The sequence below is a fragment of the Heptranchias perlo genome, chromosome 8, assembly GCF_035084215.1.
Source record: "Heptranchias perlo isolate sHepPer1 chromosome 8, sHepPer1.hap1, whole genome shotgun sequence".
Lineage (NCBI taxonomy): Eukaryota > Metazoa > Chordata > Chondrichthyes > Hexanchiformes > Hexanchidae > Heptranchias > Heptranchias perlo.
The window spans coordinates 16,312,791-16,334,219 of NC_090332.1; the positions used below are offsets into that span (position 1 = coordinate 16,312,791).

Sequence of the window (21,429 nt, forward strand, 5' to 3'; positions counted from 1 at the left end):
TTAGTGTTGAGCTCTCTCTGACATCTCACCCAAGAGACTGTTACTCATATGCAAGTCTTGCAAATGAGCATCAGCAAGCAATTCGACCAAGGTTGGCAACATAGTCAGACCTCTTTGGTGTCAATGCACATACTCCTAGCAGGGTCACCAGATAATCAGGAGCAGGAACTCTGAATTATTTTCTCCAATCTAACCCGGGCTGATTCGAGCCCCCTACCTTAACCTCGGCTGGGATAAGCTAACTATGCATGAATTGGGGATCAAACCTGGGAGTTTCCTGATCTGTATGGCCCAACAACTATTTGGATACGCTGAACCATCAGGACAGTGTTGTAATTATTTTTTAAAGTTATGTACGTTTCATGCAATATTTAGCTGTAAAGCGCTTCGGGACATCTGGGGTCATGATAAGGACTATATAAATGCAAGTCTTTTTATTTTTTTTTTGTTTTTCCCTTGTTTCCTTCCTTTCCTTTCTCATATTGCAGACCAGAATATCTATGGAACAGGTTTTTTTTTGCCCAATTTCCCTCCATTTTCAAAGTCACGTTTGAAAATTGGCCTTAATGATAGCAGGAATTCAGTAACAGTGACCCTGCGAGGTTTATTTCCTTATCGTCCATTGTTGCACAACAAATCGGTGGTAATTTGCACATGCACTCTAAAATGTTGTAAAATTTTCACATGATTATTCTAAGTGTTCCATGCAATAAAATCTATTTGTGGGTCAAGCAAGACCACACCAGAACCATCCCTTTTTCTGGGCTGCAGGGAAAATATTTTCTCTTGTTATGTGTCAGCAAAATTGTAAACGCAACAGAAAGATTTCCCTTGATCGCTATTTCTTATGAAATTGTAAATGTATTTTTTTTAGAATACATTTACGAGTTTGCTAGAAATAGTGAACATTTTTTAAAAAAAACTTCATGCTAAGTTTACAATGCCATTAACACCGTAGCAACCAGAAGTCTCTGCCCTCCAAGTCAACATGACTAAAGTATTAGTAATTGTTGATGCGAGGCAGGCTGAGGTTTGGGGTGTTAACCCTTTGCTGCTGTGAAATCTGTGCTCCAGCCCTTGGCCTGTTTTTGTTTCCATTTTGGGACTGACAGACCCTTTTGTGTTCTGCCACCATTTTCTGCTCCAATTTCAGACCCATTATATTTGCAGCTTCCCCCTCCCCCCATTGTCATGACATATTTTGTTTACGTGAACCTCTCCCATATTGTTTCTCCCTTTTAACTATTTGAACCCTTCTCGTTTTTTTAATGCCTTTCATCACCTCATTAATGGTGTCTAACAGTTTTCCATTAAGCAGTTGGCTGGCCATTCAACCCATTAACTCCCTCTCTGTGAACAGATTTTCCTCCCATCTCCCCTCCTCATTGTCTCTTTCCAGCCCTACTAAAAATCATCACTTAACTCTTAAATTTCAGTTTTGACAAAGGCAGCCTTTTCCTTTTACAGATGCTGACTGGCCTGCTGCATATTTCCAGCTCTCTCCAGATGCCATTAATAATTGAGATTCATATAGTATAAATCTGACTATTCAGTGCTTACTGTTCAGTTCTGTAAGACCTCCTGGAGGGTGGAGTGCTTTCTGAAAAGGGGGCAGACAAATGAAGGCAGTGTAGCAGGGACCGTTCACCCCAATGGATGAGACTGTGGGCACATTTTAAGCTAACAAAGGCCTGAACTGCAAAATGTTTAGATTTAATCTGTCAGGGCACCAGCTTAATTACATAGCACAGCTATCCTTGTATGTACAAAGCTGAGCCAAAACGTTCAATCTTGTATCACACAATTCATGTTCTCAAAATGAATGGTCGGCTTGAATTGTTTACATGGCACAAAATTACATTAGCTGTATAGCGCAGTGAGTTTAAACAGTAACTTTTTTGGTGTTGGCCTTTAACGGAACCTTGTGTAAAGGTAAGTGTACTCAGATACTGTCAATAAAGAAAGCTGAAGAAATGTTCCCAAAATTGTCCTGAGTCTTTAATGGAGCATCTCCCAGTTCTGTGTTAAAAGTATCTCGTAAGGCTGTTCTAATTATCGCCAGTCGGCCGTGTCACTAATCACACCAGCTCGTGGTAACAGTGGCATTCTGCACCGCAACATTAATTTAACTGACTCAGCACAATGAGTCTGACACTATCTCGTTGATAGTCTTTTCACCAGATATCTTGGCAACTGATTACAATTAAAGCGAGGCAGTTTAAACAGAACACCAGAGCTTATTTTTCACTCGTATAGCAAGCTTCCATGAACCCACTGGCGCTACAAATTGCATTGTGCACAGTTCATCCCGTGGTGGTTTATTTTTGCACACCTGCTTTGCTTCATTTGTGCCATTTCTAGTCCGGCCCATTTATCCTTGTACTGTTTCTCCTTAAAGGGGCAGCATATTTATCAAAAAGCACTCTCTTCTTCCTGTTGGGTGGAGGGAAGGGAGAAGAGCCTGTGTAAAGTTGTGCATCATTTTGTCCTGAGGTGATCATATGTAAGTGAAAATGATAAATTTGACATGTTTTTTTTAAGGAATCAGTACATACAGTGGTTCCCACTGGAATATGTTCAGCCAGTGGTTATCAACAACAGCACAATATTCCATTCTACTCAATCGTGATTCCCACTGAACTGATTAATCCCAACCATCAAAGGTCATTTAAACCTATAAAGTAAGAGCACATATGATTAATAGAGATTTTGATTTTGTTTTTCTCCTGAAGTTTGTGCTGTGTTTTATATTTTTAAACATATTCTACCTATCGCACATGCCAAAAGCAGATCAGCAAAGCAAAATATGAAGATCTACAAGAACTCCTGAAAGGGGGAGGCGGCAGGTACAGATCTATTAGTTACATCTCTAAGCTCCTCCAATATCCTGAATATTTATATCACACCCTAGCTGGAAATGTGCTATTTACATTTCCAATGAAGTTTGTTGTTTTCTAGAGATTTATTTTTTCAAAATTACTTGCTTTGCTTTCCTTCCCCTTTTCCCTTTTCCTTGTCTCTGCCAAGCACTATCCAAGGACAAAAGGAATGGGCACATGACCTGCTCTCTCATGCTTGAGGCTGCTCTGAAACACCTCCAGGAAATACAGGAGAGTAACCTGTGGAAAACGCGTTCCGATTTTCCTGTCAAATAACTGGCAGTTAGCGTGAGACTAGGTGGGCAAGTTCTCAGCTTACCAGATTCCAATGAAACCTTCAAGCATTTCCTTATGTCTGTAGTCACTTTTATCTCCCATTGTTAGCAAGCTGTAACTTGATTTGTTTGAGAAGAACCATTGCGAACTGCTGATGTTAAAACATATTAATGCAAGCGAGTTGGGAATGGTTTCCTAGATGATTCTGGCCCTAGTTTAAATTATAATATATAGGACTTTCAGCATCATGAGACTGGAATGGTTGGGGATGAGTGACAAAAGAAATTCCCAATCCAAATAAAGTGAAGTTGCACAATTAATATACAAATGCATTAATGTTCATTAACCGCATAAACAATGAAAGAAGATTTACATTGTATTTCAGCAATCCTTTCAAAACACTATTTTGTTTCTCTGCCAGCAGCTTCTATTTTCAAAGTCAGTGGTTCACGCAACAACTGCTTTTCCACAGACTTAGGACCCCCACGATTGATATCCCACATCAAGCACGCTGGGGTATATCTTGACTTTGTGCGATAGTGTAAAACGGGCAACATCTCTCCTGATTTTTATTTCCGCTGAAGTCAGTGGAAGACAAAGTCACGATCTACACCATTGTCCCACCACCACCAGCATCTTTGTGTAGTTGTTCCTTCTCGGATTTAGAAGTATTCTACCTCTCCTCCTACTAGCTTCATCCCCAAGCCAAATTCTATACTTTGCCCCCACCATTCCCCCACCCTTTGTAATAAATTGGATAGCCAGGTGGTGAAGGATAGAATACTAAAGCCTGGTCTTCAGTTGCTTCCCAGCCTTTATTCACAGTGCTCCACATTACAGCCACACCCTAGATCTGCTCTCTTATAAATGGATACAAGAGAGTTCTCAATTGATATGCACTAATTGATATCACATGGATACAATTAACACCCCCCCCCCAACAGATGGTTTCTTTTGAAGCTCCATTCGGTCACAGCTAATACTTTCCGAGTTTGGACAAATCTCACAGCATCAGATCTCTTCCATTTACTGCCCCACGTAACCGGCACTCAGTCTGGATCAGGATTCTCTCAGCAGTACCTTTTCTGCAGAAATCAGGAACTTTGTTCTGTGGCTTAGATTCTCCCATTGTAGTGACTGCTCCAAGTTCACTAAGACCTTTGGATGTAACATGAAACCTTGCATACTATGAAACTGAGATGAGTGATAAAATAAATGTCACACTCGATTGAGGTGAAATCATGCATCGCTATGGCAATACACAAACACTTTAATGTTTGTTCATTGCATAAACAAAGGAGCCTTACTTTGTATTGTACCAATCTCTTCAGCCTCCAAACCAGTAACAAAGTTTCCCAATACGCCCCAGGCCCTCATGGTGTTTTTCCAAAAGGATAATTCAGACCAACTAAAATGCATGGCCACTGTGAAGTTGCAACAGGATTGTACCTGAAATCCCTTCATGCTACCTGACATATTCCTCTCTTACTCAGTCACTACTGGCTACTCACACCATTGTGCCTATAATGGCTGCTGCCGCTTTTAGACATTGCTCCTTCAAAAACTTCTGCAGGTGTACCCTAATGCCCCATCTAATGGGCAGTGTGGTAGAGCTTCCCACTAATATAATGTACTTCACCTGATCCCAAGAATGTCCTCAGGTCTCCCCTTGCAGCTATGGGTGTTCAGCCTGAGCTTTAATGTAACAGCCCTTGGTATGATTGCAGATTACCAGCAGTACTAATCTACTTGAGCAGGCTTAGTGAACTAAGTGGATTTTGTTTTTGCTGGAGAGTTTAATATTGTGATAGATGAAAGAAATTTTTATTTATCACTGAGTTTGGGTCAAATGTACAAATCAAATAGCGTAATAGTAACCCTAGAAACCTTTTCACCAAACAGTCTAACTTGGCTTAACATTGGCCGTTTACATCAGCAGTTATGTACGTGAAAGTAAGCATACACGAGGGCCTGGCACAAGAGCAAGTGTGCAATTTGTGACTTGGCTTCTGTAACACTAAGTCAGAGCACTACGGTCGCAGTGTCTGACCAGGTTAGATACAACCAATGGAGGTGCTGAGAGCACAGACTCCCGGCTGCCAGCACATTCAGGTATGATCAGCTTCTGCTTTTTTTTAAAAAATTGTGTTTTGTAAGCCATAATTGCTGCTGCTTACAGTAAATCCATGTACCCGTCAGTTTGCTGTCAAATAAAAACAAATTGTCACCAGGGCCGCTGGTTTACAGTGACTGAGTAAATCAAACTGAATTTTTATTACATGAGATTACAGGATTTTTACTGGTGTTTTACAGATAGCATACTGTAACTCCGTTTTTCCATGAAAACCATAATTCAGTGGTCAGATTGTCTGTCTGTCTGAGTTTCACTGGGCCATGATCCTTTCTTCGATGAAGCAATAAAGATGTTACTTTGCACCAGGATCAGTAAAATCTCAATTGGCCTGTCTGTAGAATTTTGTGACTATAAAAAAGGGATCTTCTAGTTCTTGGTTTAACCCCCCCACCCACCCATTTTCTGCAGGTGGCGAACAAGAAGAGGGTTGCTAAACAGTTTTTCATGAATGACGTGCTCTTTTTAAGTCACACAAACCTGCTCCAAAATCTAGTTCCTAGCACCAATTTGTCTTTTTTTTTAAATTTCATCTACACAATAAAAACACATTTTCAAAGTGAGAGATTTCCATAGTAAGAGCAGCCATTAATGTTTTGAACTGATTGCTCGGATATTAAAACAGAGAACTCTGGATCTCTGAGTAAACGCTCTGCCATTTAGATGGGGAGGGAAGGGGGGTCAAATTTCTCATGTCACTGACTTATAGTTTTTTGCTAAAGTTATCACTAGAAGGAATTTCACTCTTCCACCCTCACATCCCCATACCCTCACTCTGGATGGCAAAAGGCTGCGAATTATCTTTCCACATCAATTGATGGTCACTCTCAATTTCACTTCGAAGCAGTTCTTTTTGTAGACAAAACAATAATAATGAACTCAGTAACTGGATACTAATTGTTTGTGGAGCCTGCAGCTTTCTTGGAACTGGGACTATTATTCTGACTGATAACAGTTGAGAAATTTTTATGCAAAGCGAAAGGAACAATACATTAAACAATAGCGACTGGGATAAATTCACGTATCATCATACATTCTGGGAAAGCGTCTGATGTTTGGAAAATGCACAGGTTCACCTTAATCTGACATGCCAGGTCTGTGAGTGTGCCAAGTTGTGCTAAGGGAACAGAATTTCAGTGAACCTCACTGAATTTGGGCTTGTCGAACAGTCCCGCCTAAAACATCTGAAACTTCAGTTCATTTTTTAAAATTTTTTTCACAGGTTTATAATAATGTTGATCAAGTTATTTAAATGAGTAAATGCAGACTGAAATGTCATTATTAATGGAAGAGTGGAACTCACTGATTAATAAAATATACGCCTGTAAAACAGGCTTCGAAGCCCATGAATTGGATTGGCCTCAGAATTAACATTTCAGGTCAGAACCGGAAAAGGTCATCGACCTGAAACGTTAACTCTGTTTCTTTCTGCACAGATACTGCCTGACTTGCTGAGTATTTCCAGCATTTTCTGTTTTTATTTCAGATTTCCAGCGCCCGTAGTATTTTTGCGTTTGAATTGGACTGACCTCATTGTTGATGTTCAGGATGGAGTGATTCTGGCCCACGTTGGCTTCACTCACTGGGATCGATTTTTAAATTGTCTCACCCACCGTTAACGGGGCGGAAATAGCCTCAAAATGGGTTTGGCAGCCTTTCTGCCCCATTAACCCCGATGATGCGGCTGGTACCATTTTGAAAGGGCCCTACAGCTGAGCGCCAAGGTGAGAGAGGAGAAGAGGCACAGCCAAGATAAGTTTGATATTTTTGTGGGGCCATGATGAGCATGAGTGCTCCTCCGGGCTCCACAAAAATAATCTGGCTGTTCCTGTCCTGGGACCCCCTTCATCTGCAATTGTGATCTCTCCCCCACCTCCTCTGAACTTGATGTGGAGATGCCGGTGATGGACTGGGGTTGACAATTATAAACAATTTTACAACACCAAGTTATAGTCCAACGATTTTATTTGAAATTTACAAGCTTTCGGAGGCTTCCTCCTTCCTCAGGTAAATGAACTCAGGTAAAATCCTCTGAACTTGTTTTACTGTCAGTGTGGGCAGCCTGATATTGGTAGGCCTCAATTTGGCCAAGCTGTTGGGTGTCGAACGGGTGTTTCCCTACTTCACAATAGTGATTGCATTTCAGTGCTTCTTTGGTTGTGAAGCACTTTGGCAACTTCCTTCTTTCCTCTTTCTTTCTTTCTTTCTTTCTTTCTTTTTGATTCATACATTCCCTAACTCTTCAGTTATGATCTGATGCTGTTTTACTTTGAGCCAATCAATAATGAGTGACAATGGAAATGTTGATTTTTAAAAAAAAAAATTATGTAAATAGATATCTATCAATAATTTTTGTGCTTGGATGTGCAGCTGTACATTTTAAAGTTTTTAAACCCACACCCCGTATATGCCAACAACAATTTTGGGCATGTGCCTGAAGGTGCTCTTGAGCTACCCTGGGAATCCCACCAGATACACCTCCAATAACCCTAAAAGGCTCTATGTCTGCTCAGAGCAGACGTGCGTGCCGTTCTGGCCGCACGAGGGCAAACAGCAACTTCAAACAGCAGTCGATCCCACATTTGAATCGAGGCCTGCCAGTGTTAGGTGGGTGCCCCTGTCTTACTGTTACTGGTAGGGAAATGACACTGGCCTGTGGATTTGTGATAGGGTTATCGTGAAGCCAAAGAGGTGGTGGGAAGAGCCACTGGAATTTTAATCCCTTATTGTCTACAGTAGATGTACTCCAAGTTATGAATTGCAGCAAATTCAAAGCTAAGCACTTTTAACAGTGATTTACTAACATCTTAAAATATGTTGCGGGTCAGGGCTTTGAGGGATCAGCTAGCTCACTGTGCCTATTAATCTCCCTGATATTTATATTTGACAGTGAACTGCACTTGGGGTAAAGTCATTTTGCCTCATATCTTGAGAGCCAGTTATATAATTCAGTCCATGAAATTCCTGTGGCAAATTAATATTCTGCTTGTACCATTCTTCAGCTTTTTAAACAATAATAGCCTAGAAAGTATGATGTGCGAGAGGTGAATTAACATTTCCTTTAAGAAGGCAAAATAGTTTGATATGAATTCATTAAGCATGATTTCTAGGCTTTTGTGTTATTTACCTTGCTTGGTTGTCACCAGTCAGTGCTTTCTGCTGCATATTAATTTTTCTGTAAGAAGAAAAAAGTGCATTGAACGAGTGGATATTTTGTACTGCATATTGTAGACAGGTACAGAGTTTATAGCTCACCCAATTGTAAAATACCTTGCCCACAGAAAGTTTGAGAGAATGTTTGAGAACTGAGTGCACTAGAACTGTATTATAGCTAATCTTCAACTTTCCTCGACTGCGTCTTTCTACATGAACGATTTTTGGCCTTCTGCACTAGTTCTTATCTTTATGACTTCTGTTTGTGTTGTAATTGCAGTAGGTTTGCAGCAAGTTAGTGGGTCAATTTGAGATAAGTATGCTAAAGTACTCGAGCAAACTCATCTGACGTGTAGCTTACTTTGGCATCAGTGCCTGTTAAACATGTGGGAGCCTCCAAATTTGGCAGCCTGCATTTATGCATTGTCACCCTTGATTCTCACCTTGGCAATTTTATTCAAGTTAAACACTGTTTTCTGGATATCCCTCCAGCTTCTCCATTTGTGTGGAACAGAAAACTGCTTTTGTAAATTATAAGACTTTTACATTCATATCATCATATGACCATCCTCCACCTTTTAAGACAAGCCAAATTTGTTGCATTATTCTTCCCTTAGCTTGGTGCCTGTGTTCAAATTATAGAACTGTTGCCATTTCTTTTTCCATGCCTTGGAGTACTGAATATTCCAGCACAAAAACAATCCTTTCCACCTATAAAGTCTGCCCCAGTATTTTTCTCTAAATAAACCACCTAAGTCTAATGCCTCTCTCTCTCTTCCCTACCCTTTAACATTCCTCTTTTTTATTGGAACCCAAACTGACAAGGCCTCATCCATTCCCACATGTCACGCATCTTTACGAGGTTAGTGGGCTGACTGTTAAGCTTTTCGAACAGTCCATTAAATAACATCTCCAAGTCACACTCTGAGAAATGGGCTTTCCCTGTATTTCATCCAGCCATTTCAGAAAATGGCACTTTTGCACAGCAGCGTTTGACTTTTTCCATCCTTTATACTAGTTAAGTACATCATTATCTACTTGGAGAAGTGTGAAAGGAGCATGCTTGTTGGTGAGTACAGATAGGTTTGCTTCTTCTGGGTGCCTTTATCACATTTTTATTGCACAAAACCGGCATAAGTAAAATCAGGAGTACTTGCCATTTTCATTAGCAGCTTTTCAGAATCACCAACAATAGCATATTTAATATTTTTTTCTATAAATAAGGAAATATTCCCATTAATATTTTGAAGGGCTATGGCAGTTTAATGATTTCAAGTGATTTTTTAAAAAGATATGTGAGGTTAATATTTCTCATTTCTCATTTAATCATTGGAAGTAAACGCTGATATTTTTTTTAAAAGTCAGGTATGGGGACTTTGGATTTCAAAGTAAAATAGCACAGACGTAACAGCTTTATAATAAAGTTGCATAGAAGCAGTTGATTCAGCCCATCGCTCCTCTGCTGGCTCTCTGAGAAAGTAAGTTCCATTCTTCCCTTTCCCAATACTCTTTTAAATTTTTCTTTTTCAAATATTTATTATTTCTCTTTTAGAACCTATTCTGGATTCTGCTTCCACCAATGATGTTGGGAGGGCATCCTATATCCTACCAACCCTTGGCTTTAAAAAAAAGCCTGCTAACCTTTCCTGTTTCTCTTTTGGTATTTATCTTAAATTTATGCCCTTTAGTTCCTGACTCACTAGCCGGTGGAATTTTATTTTTCCCATTTACCTGATCATAATTCTTCAAAATTGTGAACACCTCCAACAGATTGCTTTGGTTTCTCCAATCTCTGAATCAGGGCCCCGAGCAAAGTGTGGAACTCACACACCATCCATTCCTTCTTTAAGTATGAAAATGAAAGCTTCCAGCTGTCTAACCATCAATCATGCACATTAGGCTCAGGATTTTAAGAACATCGAATCGTGGAAGCTTTTCAATTTTTAATGTCACTCATATGGAGGCCATAAAAATGCATTCAAAGAAATAGAAAATACAGAGCAGGTCTCAGTAAAATAATCACTGATCTAGTTAACTGGTTTATTCCTTTCTGCCTTTTCGAACAGAGGTTTAAAATTGACAGCCCTCCAATTCTCTGACACAACTTCCATATCCAAGATATTTGAAAGATTGTGGTCAGAGCCTCTGCTATTTCCTCTCTGACTTCTCTGTGGTTTTCGAGGATACATGACATCCGGGTCCAGCTAGAGTCCCACCAGTTTTCTCAGTCCAACATCCTTATCTACTATATCCTATCTAATTGCTCTATCCTTTCCTCTCGTCCCCTATAATTCCCACTATCACACGCAGTGAAAACTGAGGCAAAGTGTCTATTTTTATATCTCCGCCATTCCTTCACCTTCAATCTATGCGATAAGGGATTCTTACTTCAACTGCTTGACATCTTGAAGATTTTGCATCCCACGTTGAGGGAAAAACGTGTGGAAATTCATCGAGAAAATGCAGCATGTGTGTTGAAATACATACAGAGCAGATTCGCAGTGAGGAAGCAGTGTGTGTATATATGGAAATATTTATAGAGCAGTGTGTCTACATTTGGAAATATTTACAGAGCAGTTCCACAGAGAAAAAGTGCATATGGAAATATTTACAAAGCAGAGATACAGAAAGAACCATAGAAGCTAACAGCACAGAAGGCTCTTTGCTAGATTTATTCAAAAACAATCCCACTGTCTTGCTCTCTCCCCATAGGTCTGTATCTTCCTCTGCTTCAAATATTTATCCATTTTTCTCTTAGGCAGAGACCATTGCATCTTTTCAATCACTCCCTGTGGCAAAGCAATCCATAATCCAACAAGCCTCTGAGTAAAGACAATTCTCCTAATCTCTCTCCTCACTGGAGTGACAAATTTAAATTGTTGACTGCTTGCAACTGACTCCCCGTTCAGAGGAAATAGTCTTTCCTTATTCACCCCTATCAAAGCCATTCATAATTTTAAAAACCTTTACTAACTCTCATTTTAGCCTTCCCTGTATCAGTAGAAACAAATCCCAGTGTCTGAAGTCTCTCCAGAGAACTATTGCTTCTCAATCCTGGCGCCATCCTGGTGAATCCATGCTGAATGGACACTAAGGCCCTAACATCCCCTCTTTAATGGGGCACTCAAAACTGCACACAGTACTCAAACTTTGTAAAAGTTCAACTTTGTGGGTGCTAAATTGGGCCGTGTAGCGCCCATTGTTTCGGCGCTACACGGCCTCTTCGCCATCCAAGATGGCGTCTTGGATGCGCACGCACGTTTCTAGCCTGACGTGCGCTGGACACCATCTTGGTATAGGAGTTAGCGCAGGCGCAGATAACGAACGCTGGAATCATGTAAAGTAGGGAGAAAATGGCTTCAATCAGTTTGCAACGCTGATTTAAAGTGATAGACACCATTTTGGGACTTCACACTCAACTCAACGCACAGTCTTAACCCTGACCATCTGAACATGTCTTAGAGTGCCTGAAGGACCTCCCCCCCCCCACCCCCAACCAGCGCTATTTAAAGGGACCATGCAGGATTTACAGGTTAGTGGCTGGATTATTGCTTCTGACTGCCGAGACATTTGTAACTGTTTTTGGAGGTCTCCTATACTTGAATACTAGGACTAGGGGACATAGCCTAACATATAGAGCCAGGATATGCAGGACTGAAGTTAGGAAATGCTTCTACACCAAAGGGTGGGAGAAGTTTGGAACGCTCTTCTGCAAATGGCAGTTGATTCTAGCTCACTTGAGAATTCTAAATCTGAGATTGATATATTTCTATGAACCAAGGGTATGAAGGGATATGGGGCTAAGACGGGTATATGGAGGTAGGTCACAGGTCCACCATGATCTCATCGAATGGCGGAACAGGCTTGAGGGACTAAATGCCACAGCCACTCGCTGCCTCCTGATATGTGCCACCTTCCGCAAGAAAGCGGGACGTGTGTCTGGGTGATGTGCCTGTCATGGTTGAATAGCTGCCAGTGTGCGTGGCCTGTGAGTTGTGGGTGGGTGGCCTGTAACAGTGGTAATGTGTAAGGGTGAGAGGGTTGAGTACTGATGGAAAGAATTTGTTGGTATGTGGGTGATGGGGGGTGTAGTGTGTGGAGCAGTGGATGCAGTTGGTAGGAGACACCACTTGACAGTTGACCTCACTCACCTTGCCCACTCATGTCAAAGCATTGAACTTCTTCCTGCACTGCATCCATGTTCATGATGCTGTGCGCCTGGCATTGACTTTGTCCCCCGTGGCCTCCTACTGCCTTTTGGTTATATGCCTGGAGGGTCTCTTGCACCCCCCACCCCCCCCCCCCCCCCCCCCGCCAGCAGATCTTGGATGTCCCACTTTCTATCCGCCTCTTGCACTAAGGCCTCTGGTGCATCAGTAGAGAACCTTGGTGCACGCACTCTCGCAGGCCTGGTACCAACTCAGATTGGCAGATTGGTGAGGTCTGGCATGCAGATTGGAGGATATGGGATTTAGTAGTGCGCAACCTTTATTCAATGTTTCAACATAACTCATCAGTTTGTAAACATAGGGACAGGAGCTGCATCTGTGTTATGCATGTGCAATGTCTGATCTCCATTCAGACCCTGTGCAGACAGCAGACTGTTATTTTCAGCAAGTAACAGGCACCAGCTACCTTTCAGAGATTTCGAACAGGCAGCCTGCCTTTAAGAGATTGGAGCTCCCCCTACTAGTGGAAAGTGTGAATTGCATGGAATCCTCGATCAAAGCTGATTTCCAACGCAGATTGCAGGTAAGTCCTCAGGCCTAACGCAAGTCTTGTTCTGCCTGCGCAGAGACCACTGGGCATGGGATAATAGCGGATCCGCCCAAGAACAGACCCTATCCAATTTTTCCCCCTGTGTATTTACTCTTGTACTCTGTGCCCTATTTGTAAACCCAAAATGCTATTGATCTTTTTTATGGGTTTATCTACCTGCACTTGCACTTTCAGGGAATTGTATATTTAATCCCCTAGATCTTTGTTCATTGACATCTTTCACCATTTTTCCATTTTGAGTGTATACTTCCATTTCATGTTTTTCCCCCCAATATATAGGACCTGCCCTCTTCCTTACCTCTGTTTTCATATATTAGTCTCTGAAGTGGAGAAAGATGAGGGGGAGACCTGACAGTGGTCATTAAGATTTTCACAGGTATGGAGAATTTGGATTCAGAAAAGTTTGTCGGTCAGGCACAAGAATCAAAGACTACGTAACAAAGTTTAAAGTTAAGGATGTCAAAAGAAAATAGGAAATTCAGGCAATATTTTTAGTAAGTGAATGATAGAATTGTGGAACAGATTACAGCAAGGATGGTCGAACAGAAAACCATGGTATGTTTTTTGGAAAAAAACAATGGATGGATTCCCATTAAGTGGACACGGTTAGTTCCAGAATCACGGTAAAGATCGACAAGTCTCAAAGGAGCATTATTAAAGATGAGTCCTGATTGTCCAGCTTTCTTTCAGTCGTGCTAATGGATACAGATTGTAAGAAAATTTGAAGCAAAATCGCACGCCTTCCCAATTTTGTTTTGGGTTTATTTTCTGCGCCACGTGGACAATTAAATCATTATTCATGAAAACTGATTAGGCAGCAGGCCACATAGAAATTTTCAACCGCACAGGTAGAAGTCTCGTACATTTTGGGCCGAACACTACAAGAACTGAGTCTCAACAAGTTGGAAGAAAAAGATTCTAAGCATTTCCTGGGCTTTGTAACCTGAAATAACTGAGGAAAAATCAGCCCAGTCTTGTTTTTGATGGAATTTCCTGTGGGGGGTGGGGGGGGGGTAATTGGGAGGCTGCACCCAAAATTCTGCCTATTCGTTTGCCCATTTTGCCGATATCAAATTACTCTTAAATTTCCTGCCAATCTCATTAGCATATGTCACAACATAATATTCGGCCTCAGTTTTGACATTTTCAATCGATCTCGCCTAACAGCTATTTGAGGGAGAGATTTCCACTACCCTTTGTGTAAAGAGGTGCTTCCTGACATGACTCCTGAACGGCCTCTCTCTAATTTTAAGGTGATGCCCCCTTGTTCTGGACTCCCCCACCAGAGGAAATAGTTTCTTTCTATCTACCCTATCAACTCCTTTTAATCATCAGAAACACCTCAACTAGATCACCCCCTAATCTTCAATACTGAAGGGAATACAAGCCTTGTCTACTCAAGCTGTCCTCATAATTTAACCCCTTCAGCCCCGGTATTGTTCTGGTGAATCTGCGCTGTACTCCCTCCAAGGTCATTAAATCCTTCCTGAGGTACGGTGCCCAGAACTGAACGCAGTACTCTAAATGGGGTCTAACCAGAGCTTTATATAACTGTAACATAATTTCCACCCCTTTGTATTCCAGCCCCCTTGCAATAAAGGCCAACATTCCATTAGTGTTTCTGATTAGCAGCTTGCATATTGACATTCGGAACTATCCTAGAAATCTCCTGCAGATAGGTGAAGAATTTTCATCCATGCAAATTAAAATGGAAAAGCCAGACATAAGACACGTTTTACCTGCTCTCTGATGCACTAAAGAGCGTCACCATATCTAAGACTAGTCTTAATCCACACTGAATCACAGTTCTCTTTAAAAGAAAATGCAATGCATTGAATTTTAAGCAGAATTGCTGCATGATCAACTTCTTTGACAGTAATCAGGTGAAAACTGTAACACTTAATACTGTTAGGTTATGGCAAAAGCCTCTCAAGATATCAGGCTAATCGATTACCTCTATATCAACAACGTCTCAAACTCCTTATAACAAACTGGTCACGAAAGCACACCCACCCACAGTCTCGTTCACTACCGTCGGCAACTCCACATTCTGTCTCTTTTAATTGTGCATGTCTATACCTTGTGTGCTGTGGGACAAGATTTTTCTTTCCGAGTAAATAAAAGTTGCACCAGACCAGTAATTACAGCTTAGTCATACTGCGGTTACTATAGTTATGATTGTCGAACACTGTGTTGTCAGCAATCCCCTTGCCTTTATGCTGGTTCACCAGAAAGGCAGTTGTATTAGAATTACATTTGTGCGTCTGAATTATTCGCAGAAACAAAACGACTTTCTGTTTAGTCTGTCAGAAGATGAACTAAGAACAAACTAGTGGTGTGCTCCGCTGCATTCAGACTTGTCGATAGCCTATCGAGGAGAATGCCACAGGGCTGCCTTGGTAGTCTATTTCAACTGACTGTAGGTATTGACACTCCGAATGCATAAATAATTAAACTGTGGCCGGGCTGCATTTCAGACGTGGCAGAAACATACAATTAAATCTATTTGTATGCCTGTCCCATTAGATTTTTATTCTTCCATTTGAAAATGGTTCACAGTGTACACAAAAGAAATTGGTAGCTGAACATTGAAGTGTGCTCTGGTGTCCTCAGAAGATACACTCTCCACAAATAAGCCTATGGAAAGAGTACGTTAGATTAAAGGCAAAGTGTTGTAGGATTAACAACAGCATTTACATAACACCCTTTAACGTAGTAAAACGTCCCACTGTGCTTCACAGGAGCGTAATCAGTCATAAATTGTCAAAGGAGGAGATATCAGGACAGGAGCTTGGTCAATGAGGTAGGTTTTAAGCAGTGTCTTAAAGGAGGCCAGAGAGGTGAAGAGTTTTGTGGAGGGAATTCTAGAGCTGAGGGCCTAGACGATTGTAGGTATGTTTAAGGAGTACAATGGGGAGAATTTCGATTTCTACCTCTGCCCCCCACCCCACCCCTCCCCGCCCTGCCAAATTCAGCTTTGGGCCTCAATTAAAGCTCTGACCGCAAACTGCAGAAAATGGGGGGGGCCCTGCTGCAGCTCACGGTCAAGGCAGGCAGGAAATGGGCCAACTACCACGCTGAGCCGGTCAGCAGATTGGCTCTGGGTGGGGGGGAAGGTGGAAGAGGGTAGTTCTGCAAGGGCCTTGAATGAGCTGGCAGCAGGCTGGAGTTTATTTTCGTGGACCCAAGAGGAGCATCCTGCCTCTCTTGGGCCCACAAAAATAAAAACTCAAGATTTTCTGGGCATTTATTAGCCCAACCTCCAGAGGTCCTCCCTCCCTCTCCCATTCACTCGCTCCCTCCCTCCTGAGCGCTTTATCCCTCTCCCGGTCGCCACCCACTGTCCCGATCACTATCTTTCCCCTCTCCCAGAGCAACGCAGCAACCTAAAATCTAAATCCTTTTCACCGGCGCACTGCCTGGGGACACCCAGCAGCTTGCCAGCCTCATGGTAAAATGAGGGCTGAGACCCATTGCCCACCGTTCCAGCGAAGGGATCGTTCCCTGTGTCCAGTTTGTGCCTGCACCCAATTTCTAGGCCACTGTTTGTATTGTTAAATGACTCTCCAGCTTGGTTCTTCACTGACTCCTTGGAATAATCAGGTAAAGACTATTAAAGAGTGCCAGGGGTTATTTAATAGCAGTTTGAGTACTTTTAGATTTGATAGTTTATGGTAATTTGGATAACCATCTTTTTTTTTCAATCTTTGTTTTATCTAGTTTTCTGTTACTGAAAGGTCGGCGTTTAATGACCTCAGTGAACTGTTGACGTGAAGTTGGAATTATCGCAAATTTATTTTGTCCCAGGAATGGTTAATTATCTCAATGATTAAGGAGAGCACTGAGCATTTAATGTTCTTTCAGTATTTACTAGCAGGCAATCAGTGATTTGTTTTGTTTGTTTTACAAAGCCTTCATTGAGATAGGACATTCATTTTGCACCAGTATCCAGGATACATAAATACTGTGCACGACCCACAGATCATATAAGCAGTTATTTTATGCACATACATATCAAAATTAAATGTAGATATATTAGTGTATCTTTATCCAATTAGTGTGTTTCACTGATCACTGTGGGCCCAAGGAGGCCCGGTAGCTCTGTTTTCTCATGCTGTATGTCGTTTTGTATGTTTGTATCCACACCTTAGTTGCTTCAACTATATCTCCTTCCACCAATTTTGCCTCATCCAGTCCTGAGGATACTGGCTCAAGTTGAAATACAGTTCCATGGGCAATGGCTACTCTCCTCTTCCTTACCAATGTGGTTACTCTTCATATGTGGCCTAGACAGTAACTATTGGCTGGTTATTTGACAGGAGGTACATCACAGTTGAGCTTGACCCAATACACACCTAAATGAATAATAATCGGGAGTAACAATCTCGTTAAGCTGCAGTATACCCAACATTTTCTCGCTTTTATTGCAGGGGGAAAATTCTAAGGTACATAAAAGTATGGTTTGAGCCCATTGCATTTGCACCAGCATAAGTTATTATCCTTAGAAAACAACACCTCTCTAACTTTGAGTCAGCACCACTAGTAATAATATACCATGAACAGGATGTGTGCGGACATTTCCTGTTTATCATGCTTCAGGAACCACACCTACTGTACGACTTAAATAGGTAATTCAAGGAAATTAATTGGAAGACAAATTTCTTGCAGCTGGCTGGCTTGTATGCCAATATTTTTTTTCCTCAACAATCACTACAAAAAAGTAAAGAAAACATGCGGCTGTGTGAATCATAAGATCTGCCCCAACCAACACAAGTAGGAACATAGGAACAAGAGTATGCCATTTAGCTCCTCGAGCCTGTTCCACCATTCAATGAGATCATATATCGCCTTAGCCCCATATCCCTTAATACCTTTGGTGAACAAAAATCTATCGATTTAAAATTAACAATTGAGCTAGCATCAACTGCCATTTGCGGAAGAGAGTTCCAAACTTCTACCACCCTTTGCGTGTAGAAGTGTTTCCTAACTTCACTCCTGAAAGTCCTGGCTTTAATTTTTAGGCACCGTCCCCTAGTCCTAGACTTCCCAACCAGTGGAAATAGTTTCTCTCTATCTACCCTATCAGTTCCCCTTAATAACTGGAAAACTTCGATCAAATTACCCCTTAATCTGCTAAATTCCAAGGAATACAACCCTAGTTTGTGTAATCACTCCTCGTAATTTAACCCTTGGAGTCCAGGTATCATTCTAGTAAATCTACGCTGCACTCCCTCTAAGGCCAATACCTCTTTCCTAAGGTGCAGTGCCCAGAACTGAACACAGTACTCTCTGTAATTTTATGCTTCCATCAACACTGCTTATAATGCTGCCTATCTTTGTGTCATCGGCAAACTTGGATATGTGGCTCTCTGTCTTGTCATCTAAATCGTTAATAAATACCGTGAATAGTTGAGGCCCCATCACAGATCCCTGTGGGACACCACGAGTCACATCCTGCCAATTTGAGTACCTGCCCATTATCCCTAGTCTCTGCCTCCTGCCGCTCAGCCAATTTCCTAACCAAGTCAATAATTTGCCCTCAATTTCATGAGCTTCAACTTTAGCTAACAGTCTCTTATGAGGGACTTTATCAAATGCCTTCTAGAAGTCCAAATAAACAACATCCATAGACATTCCCCTGTCCACTAGTTTACTCACCTCTTCAAAAAAATTCAATCAAGTTTGTCAGGAATGACCTAACCTTTACAAATCCACACAGGCTCTCTCTGTCTTTCTCTGGTCCTGGGGATTTATCACTCTTTAGTGCCATTATTTTTTTCATTATTGTTAATTTGTTTGTTAATTATGGTGAGTCCCCGTCCCTGATTTAAAATTGGTTTCCTTGGGGTGTCCGGCATGCTATCAACTTCCTCTACTCTAAATACTGATGCAAAATAATTATTTATTATGCCTGCCATTTCCTTATTTTCATTTACAAAAGCACCATTATCAGTTTTTAAGGGGCCCACATTGCTCATGACCACCCTCTTTTTCCCAATATAATTGTAAAATCACTCAGACTGAAAATCCGTGGCCTTCTGCACCTTCCTGCCAGAAGTCCACAGCCTCTGCCTGCCTTGAACAGGGTTAGCGGAGTAGGAAGGGGTGTGGTCGAGGCAGAAGATTCCCAGGCCCGGAATCCCCTCTCCACCTCAGCTTGGTGGAAGAGCAGCAGGCCACATGTGGCCAGGCATTCTGACCTGCCATATAGTGCGCATGTGGGGCCCACCTGGTGAGGGTGGTGGGGGGGTTTCATGTAAAAAGTCAGATAGCCAGATGGTGAACAATAGAATACGAGAGCCCGGTCTTCAGTTGCTTCCAAGCCTTTATTCACAGAGATCCCATTACACACCATGCCCCCCCCCCCCTCCAGATAAGCTTCCACCTATAAATGGATACAAGAGAGTCCCCAATTGATACCCACCACCTGAATACAATTCACACTAATTGATACAAATCGCATCGATACAATTAACATTTCAGGCCTGGTTTGTGCCCTGGACTCCTGGAGATAAGAAGAATTTCTGCAAAATTTAGTGGCTCCCGTTTATAAAGGGAGCTGATGGGCACAAGTAAGGGATATTTTTGAGAAGATGAGGGGGGAGGGGGTTCCCCCTTGACCTAGAACCCCAGGCTGTAGCCGGGCATCCGTGATGCACCTGTAGTGGGATAGGTGTCTGCCATCATTATTTAAGTGAGGTGACCTCCTCCTGACCACGTGTAGCTTGGTGGGGACTGTGTCAGAGGTCTCTGACCAGTGGATCCTGGCAGATATGCTGGAACCAATGGTCCGTGGTTCTTCTGGACCTTATTAACACAGGAGCCACATTGTCTGCGCCCTAATGCTTCAAACATAATTGTAGCAGTAATATATAATTTTTTTAAGGCAATGGAATCCCAGGCATTTCATCCTGGTTTCTGACCTACAGCCTCGAGAGCAAACAATCTTAAAATGGGAAGTATTTCTCAGCTGCAGACTGAAACTGAAAATCACATTCCAATCTGTAAAGTTCCTTGCCTAAAAATAGATTAAATTCAGGCTTGAGCATGTGTTCCCTTAACAACGAGTAGACTTTGTGGCCTTAAAGGGACACAGTTCCACCTTAGCAGCAGAATAATACGCGGCATGATTTACCAGTGCTCTCCTTATAAAACAGCATATCATCTGGCTTACCTGGAACTATGGTAAAGGAGATGCACTAATGGTAGAGAAGTCTTTTTGCCATGAATACATACCATATGGATATGTTTTACCAATGTAACATAATGGACTATAATGGAAGAAAATCTGAACACCAAGTGCCAGTTATAAGTCTTTTGTTAATTTTTTGGTGAGTTTCTTTTATTGGAGACTGACAGCCTCACGCAAGGACATGAAACCTACAGCCAGCGAGTGAGACTCAGTGACAACTGTCGTTCTTAAGTGGTGACCGAGTGAAATGTCTAATCCCCTGCAGCAGTTTGGTTGTTGCACTCCCTTCATTTAAGCTATCTAACTTACAAAGCGAGTGCTTACAGTGTTCTGCTTATGAGGGCTGAGATTGCTACTTTTTTTTTTGCTTCTGTTTTCGATCTGCCGTTTGATATCTCAGACCCATCCAAATTACACTGGAGCCAAAAGCCGAACCCCAGGGTGTCATAAATTGATTCAGCTCTCGAAGGCTGATGTGGAAGTCATTAGAAATTCTTGATTTCCAGTAAAGAGATGCATGTGCCTAAGCTCTAGACTTTACTAAGTGGTAAGGATGAGAGTTGGACTCTTAAACGTCAAGGATTCAAATAGCTGGAGCTGTTTTATTCAAGTTTCAGGTGTTCAGCTTCACAGAACTAACTCAGTCAGGAAAACACATCTCCGAGACCGGAATTCAAACATCAAGTTTAAAATCCAGAAGTGCACATGAAGCCAATTGAGTAGATGCCATGGCAAACCCATGGAAACAGCCAGTTAGAACCTTGAGCCTGTGTACTGGTGCGGTGCAATCCAGAAGTACTGCTCTGGGGATTTGTTGAACAAGAAACGATGAACTTTAAGATATGGGTCCTGATAATGTGACAGTCCCTGCCTGATGCTCACCCAGTACAGGTGACCTCTGTTAATGGGTCCTGAGACCCGCTGCACACCCACTGATGGGCAGTCTGCGTTGTATTATCAGCCCCTATATATTCTGTTAATCAGCAATGAACTGACTTTATTTATGGGATCTGAAATAC

General features: G+C 41.8%; 1 protein-coding gene across 3 annotated transcripts in view; it reads left to right on the forward strand.

Annotated features, from left to right (window-relative positions):
* Positions 1-21,429, forward strand: part of LOC137324151 (muscarinic acetylcholine receptor M3-like) — a 164,420-nt gene that overhangs the window by 57,277 nt on the left and 85,714 nt on the right. The window lies entirely within an intron of this gene.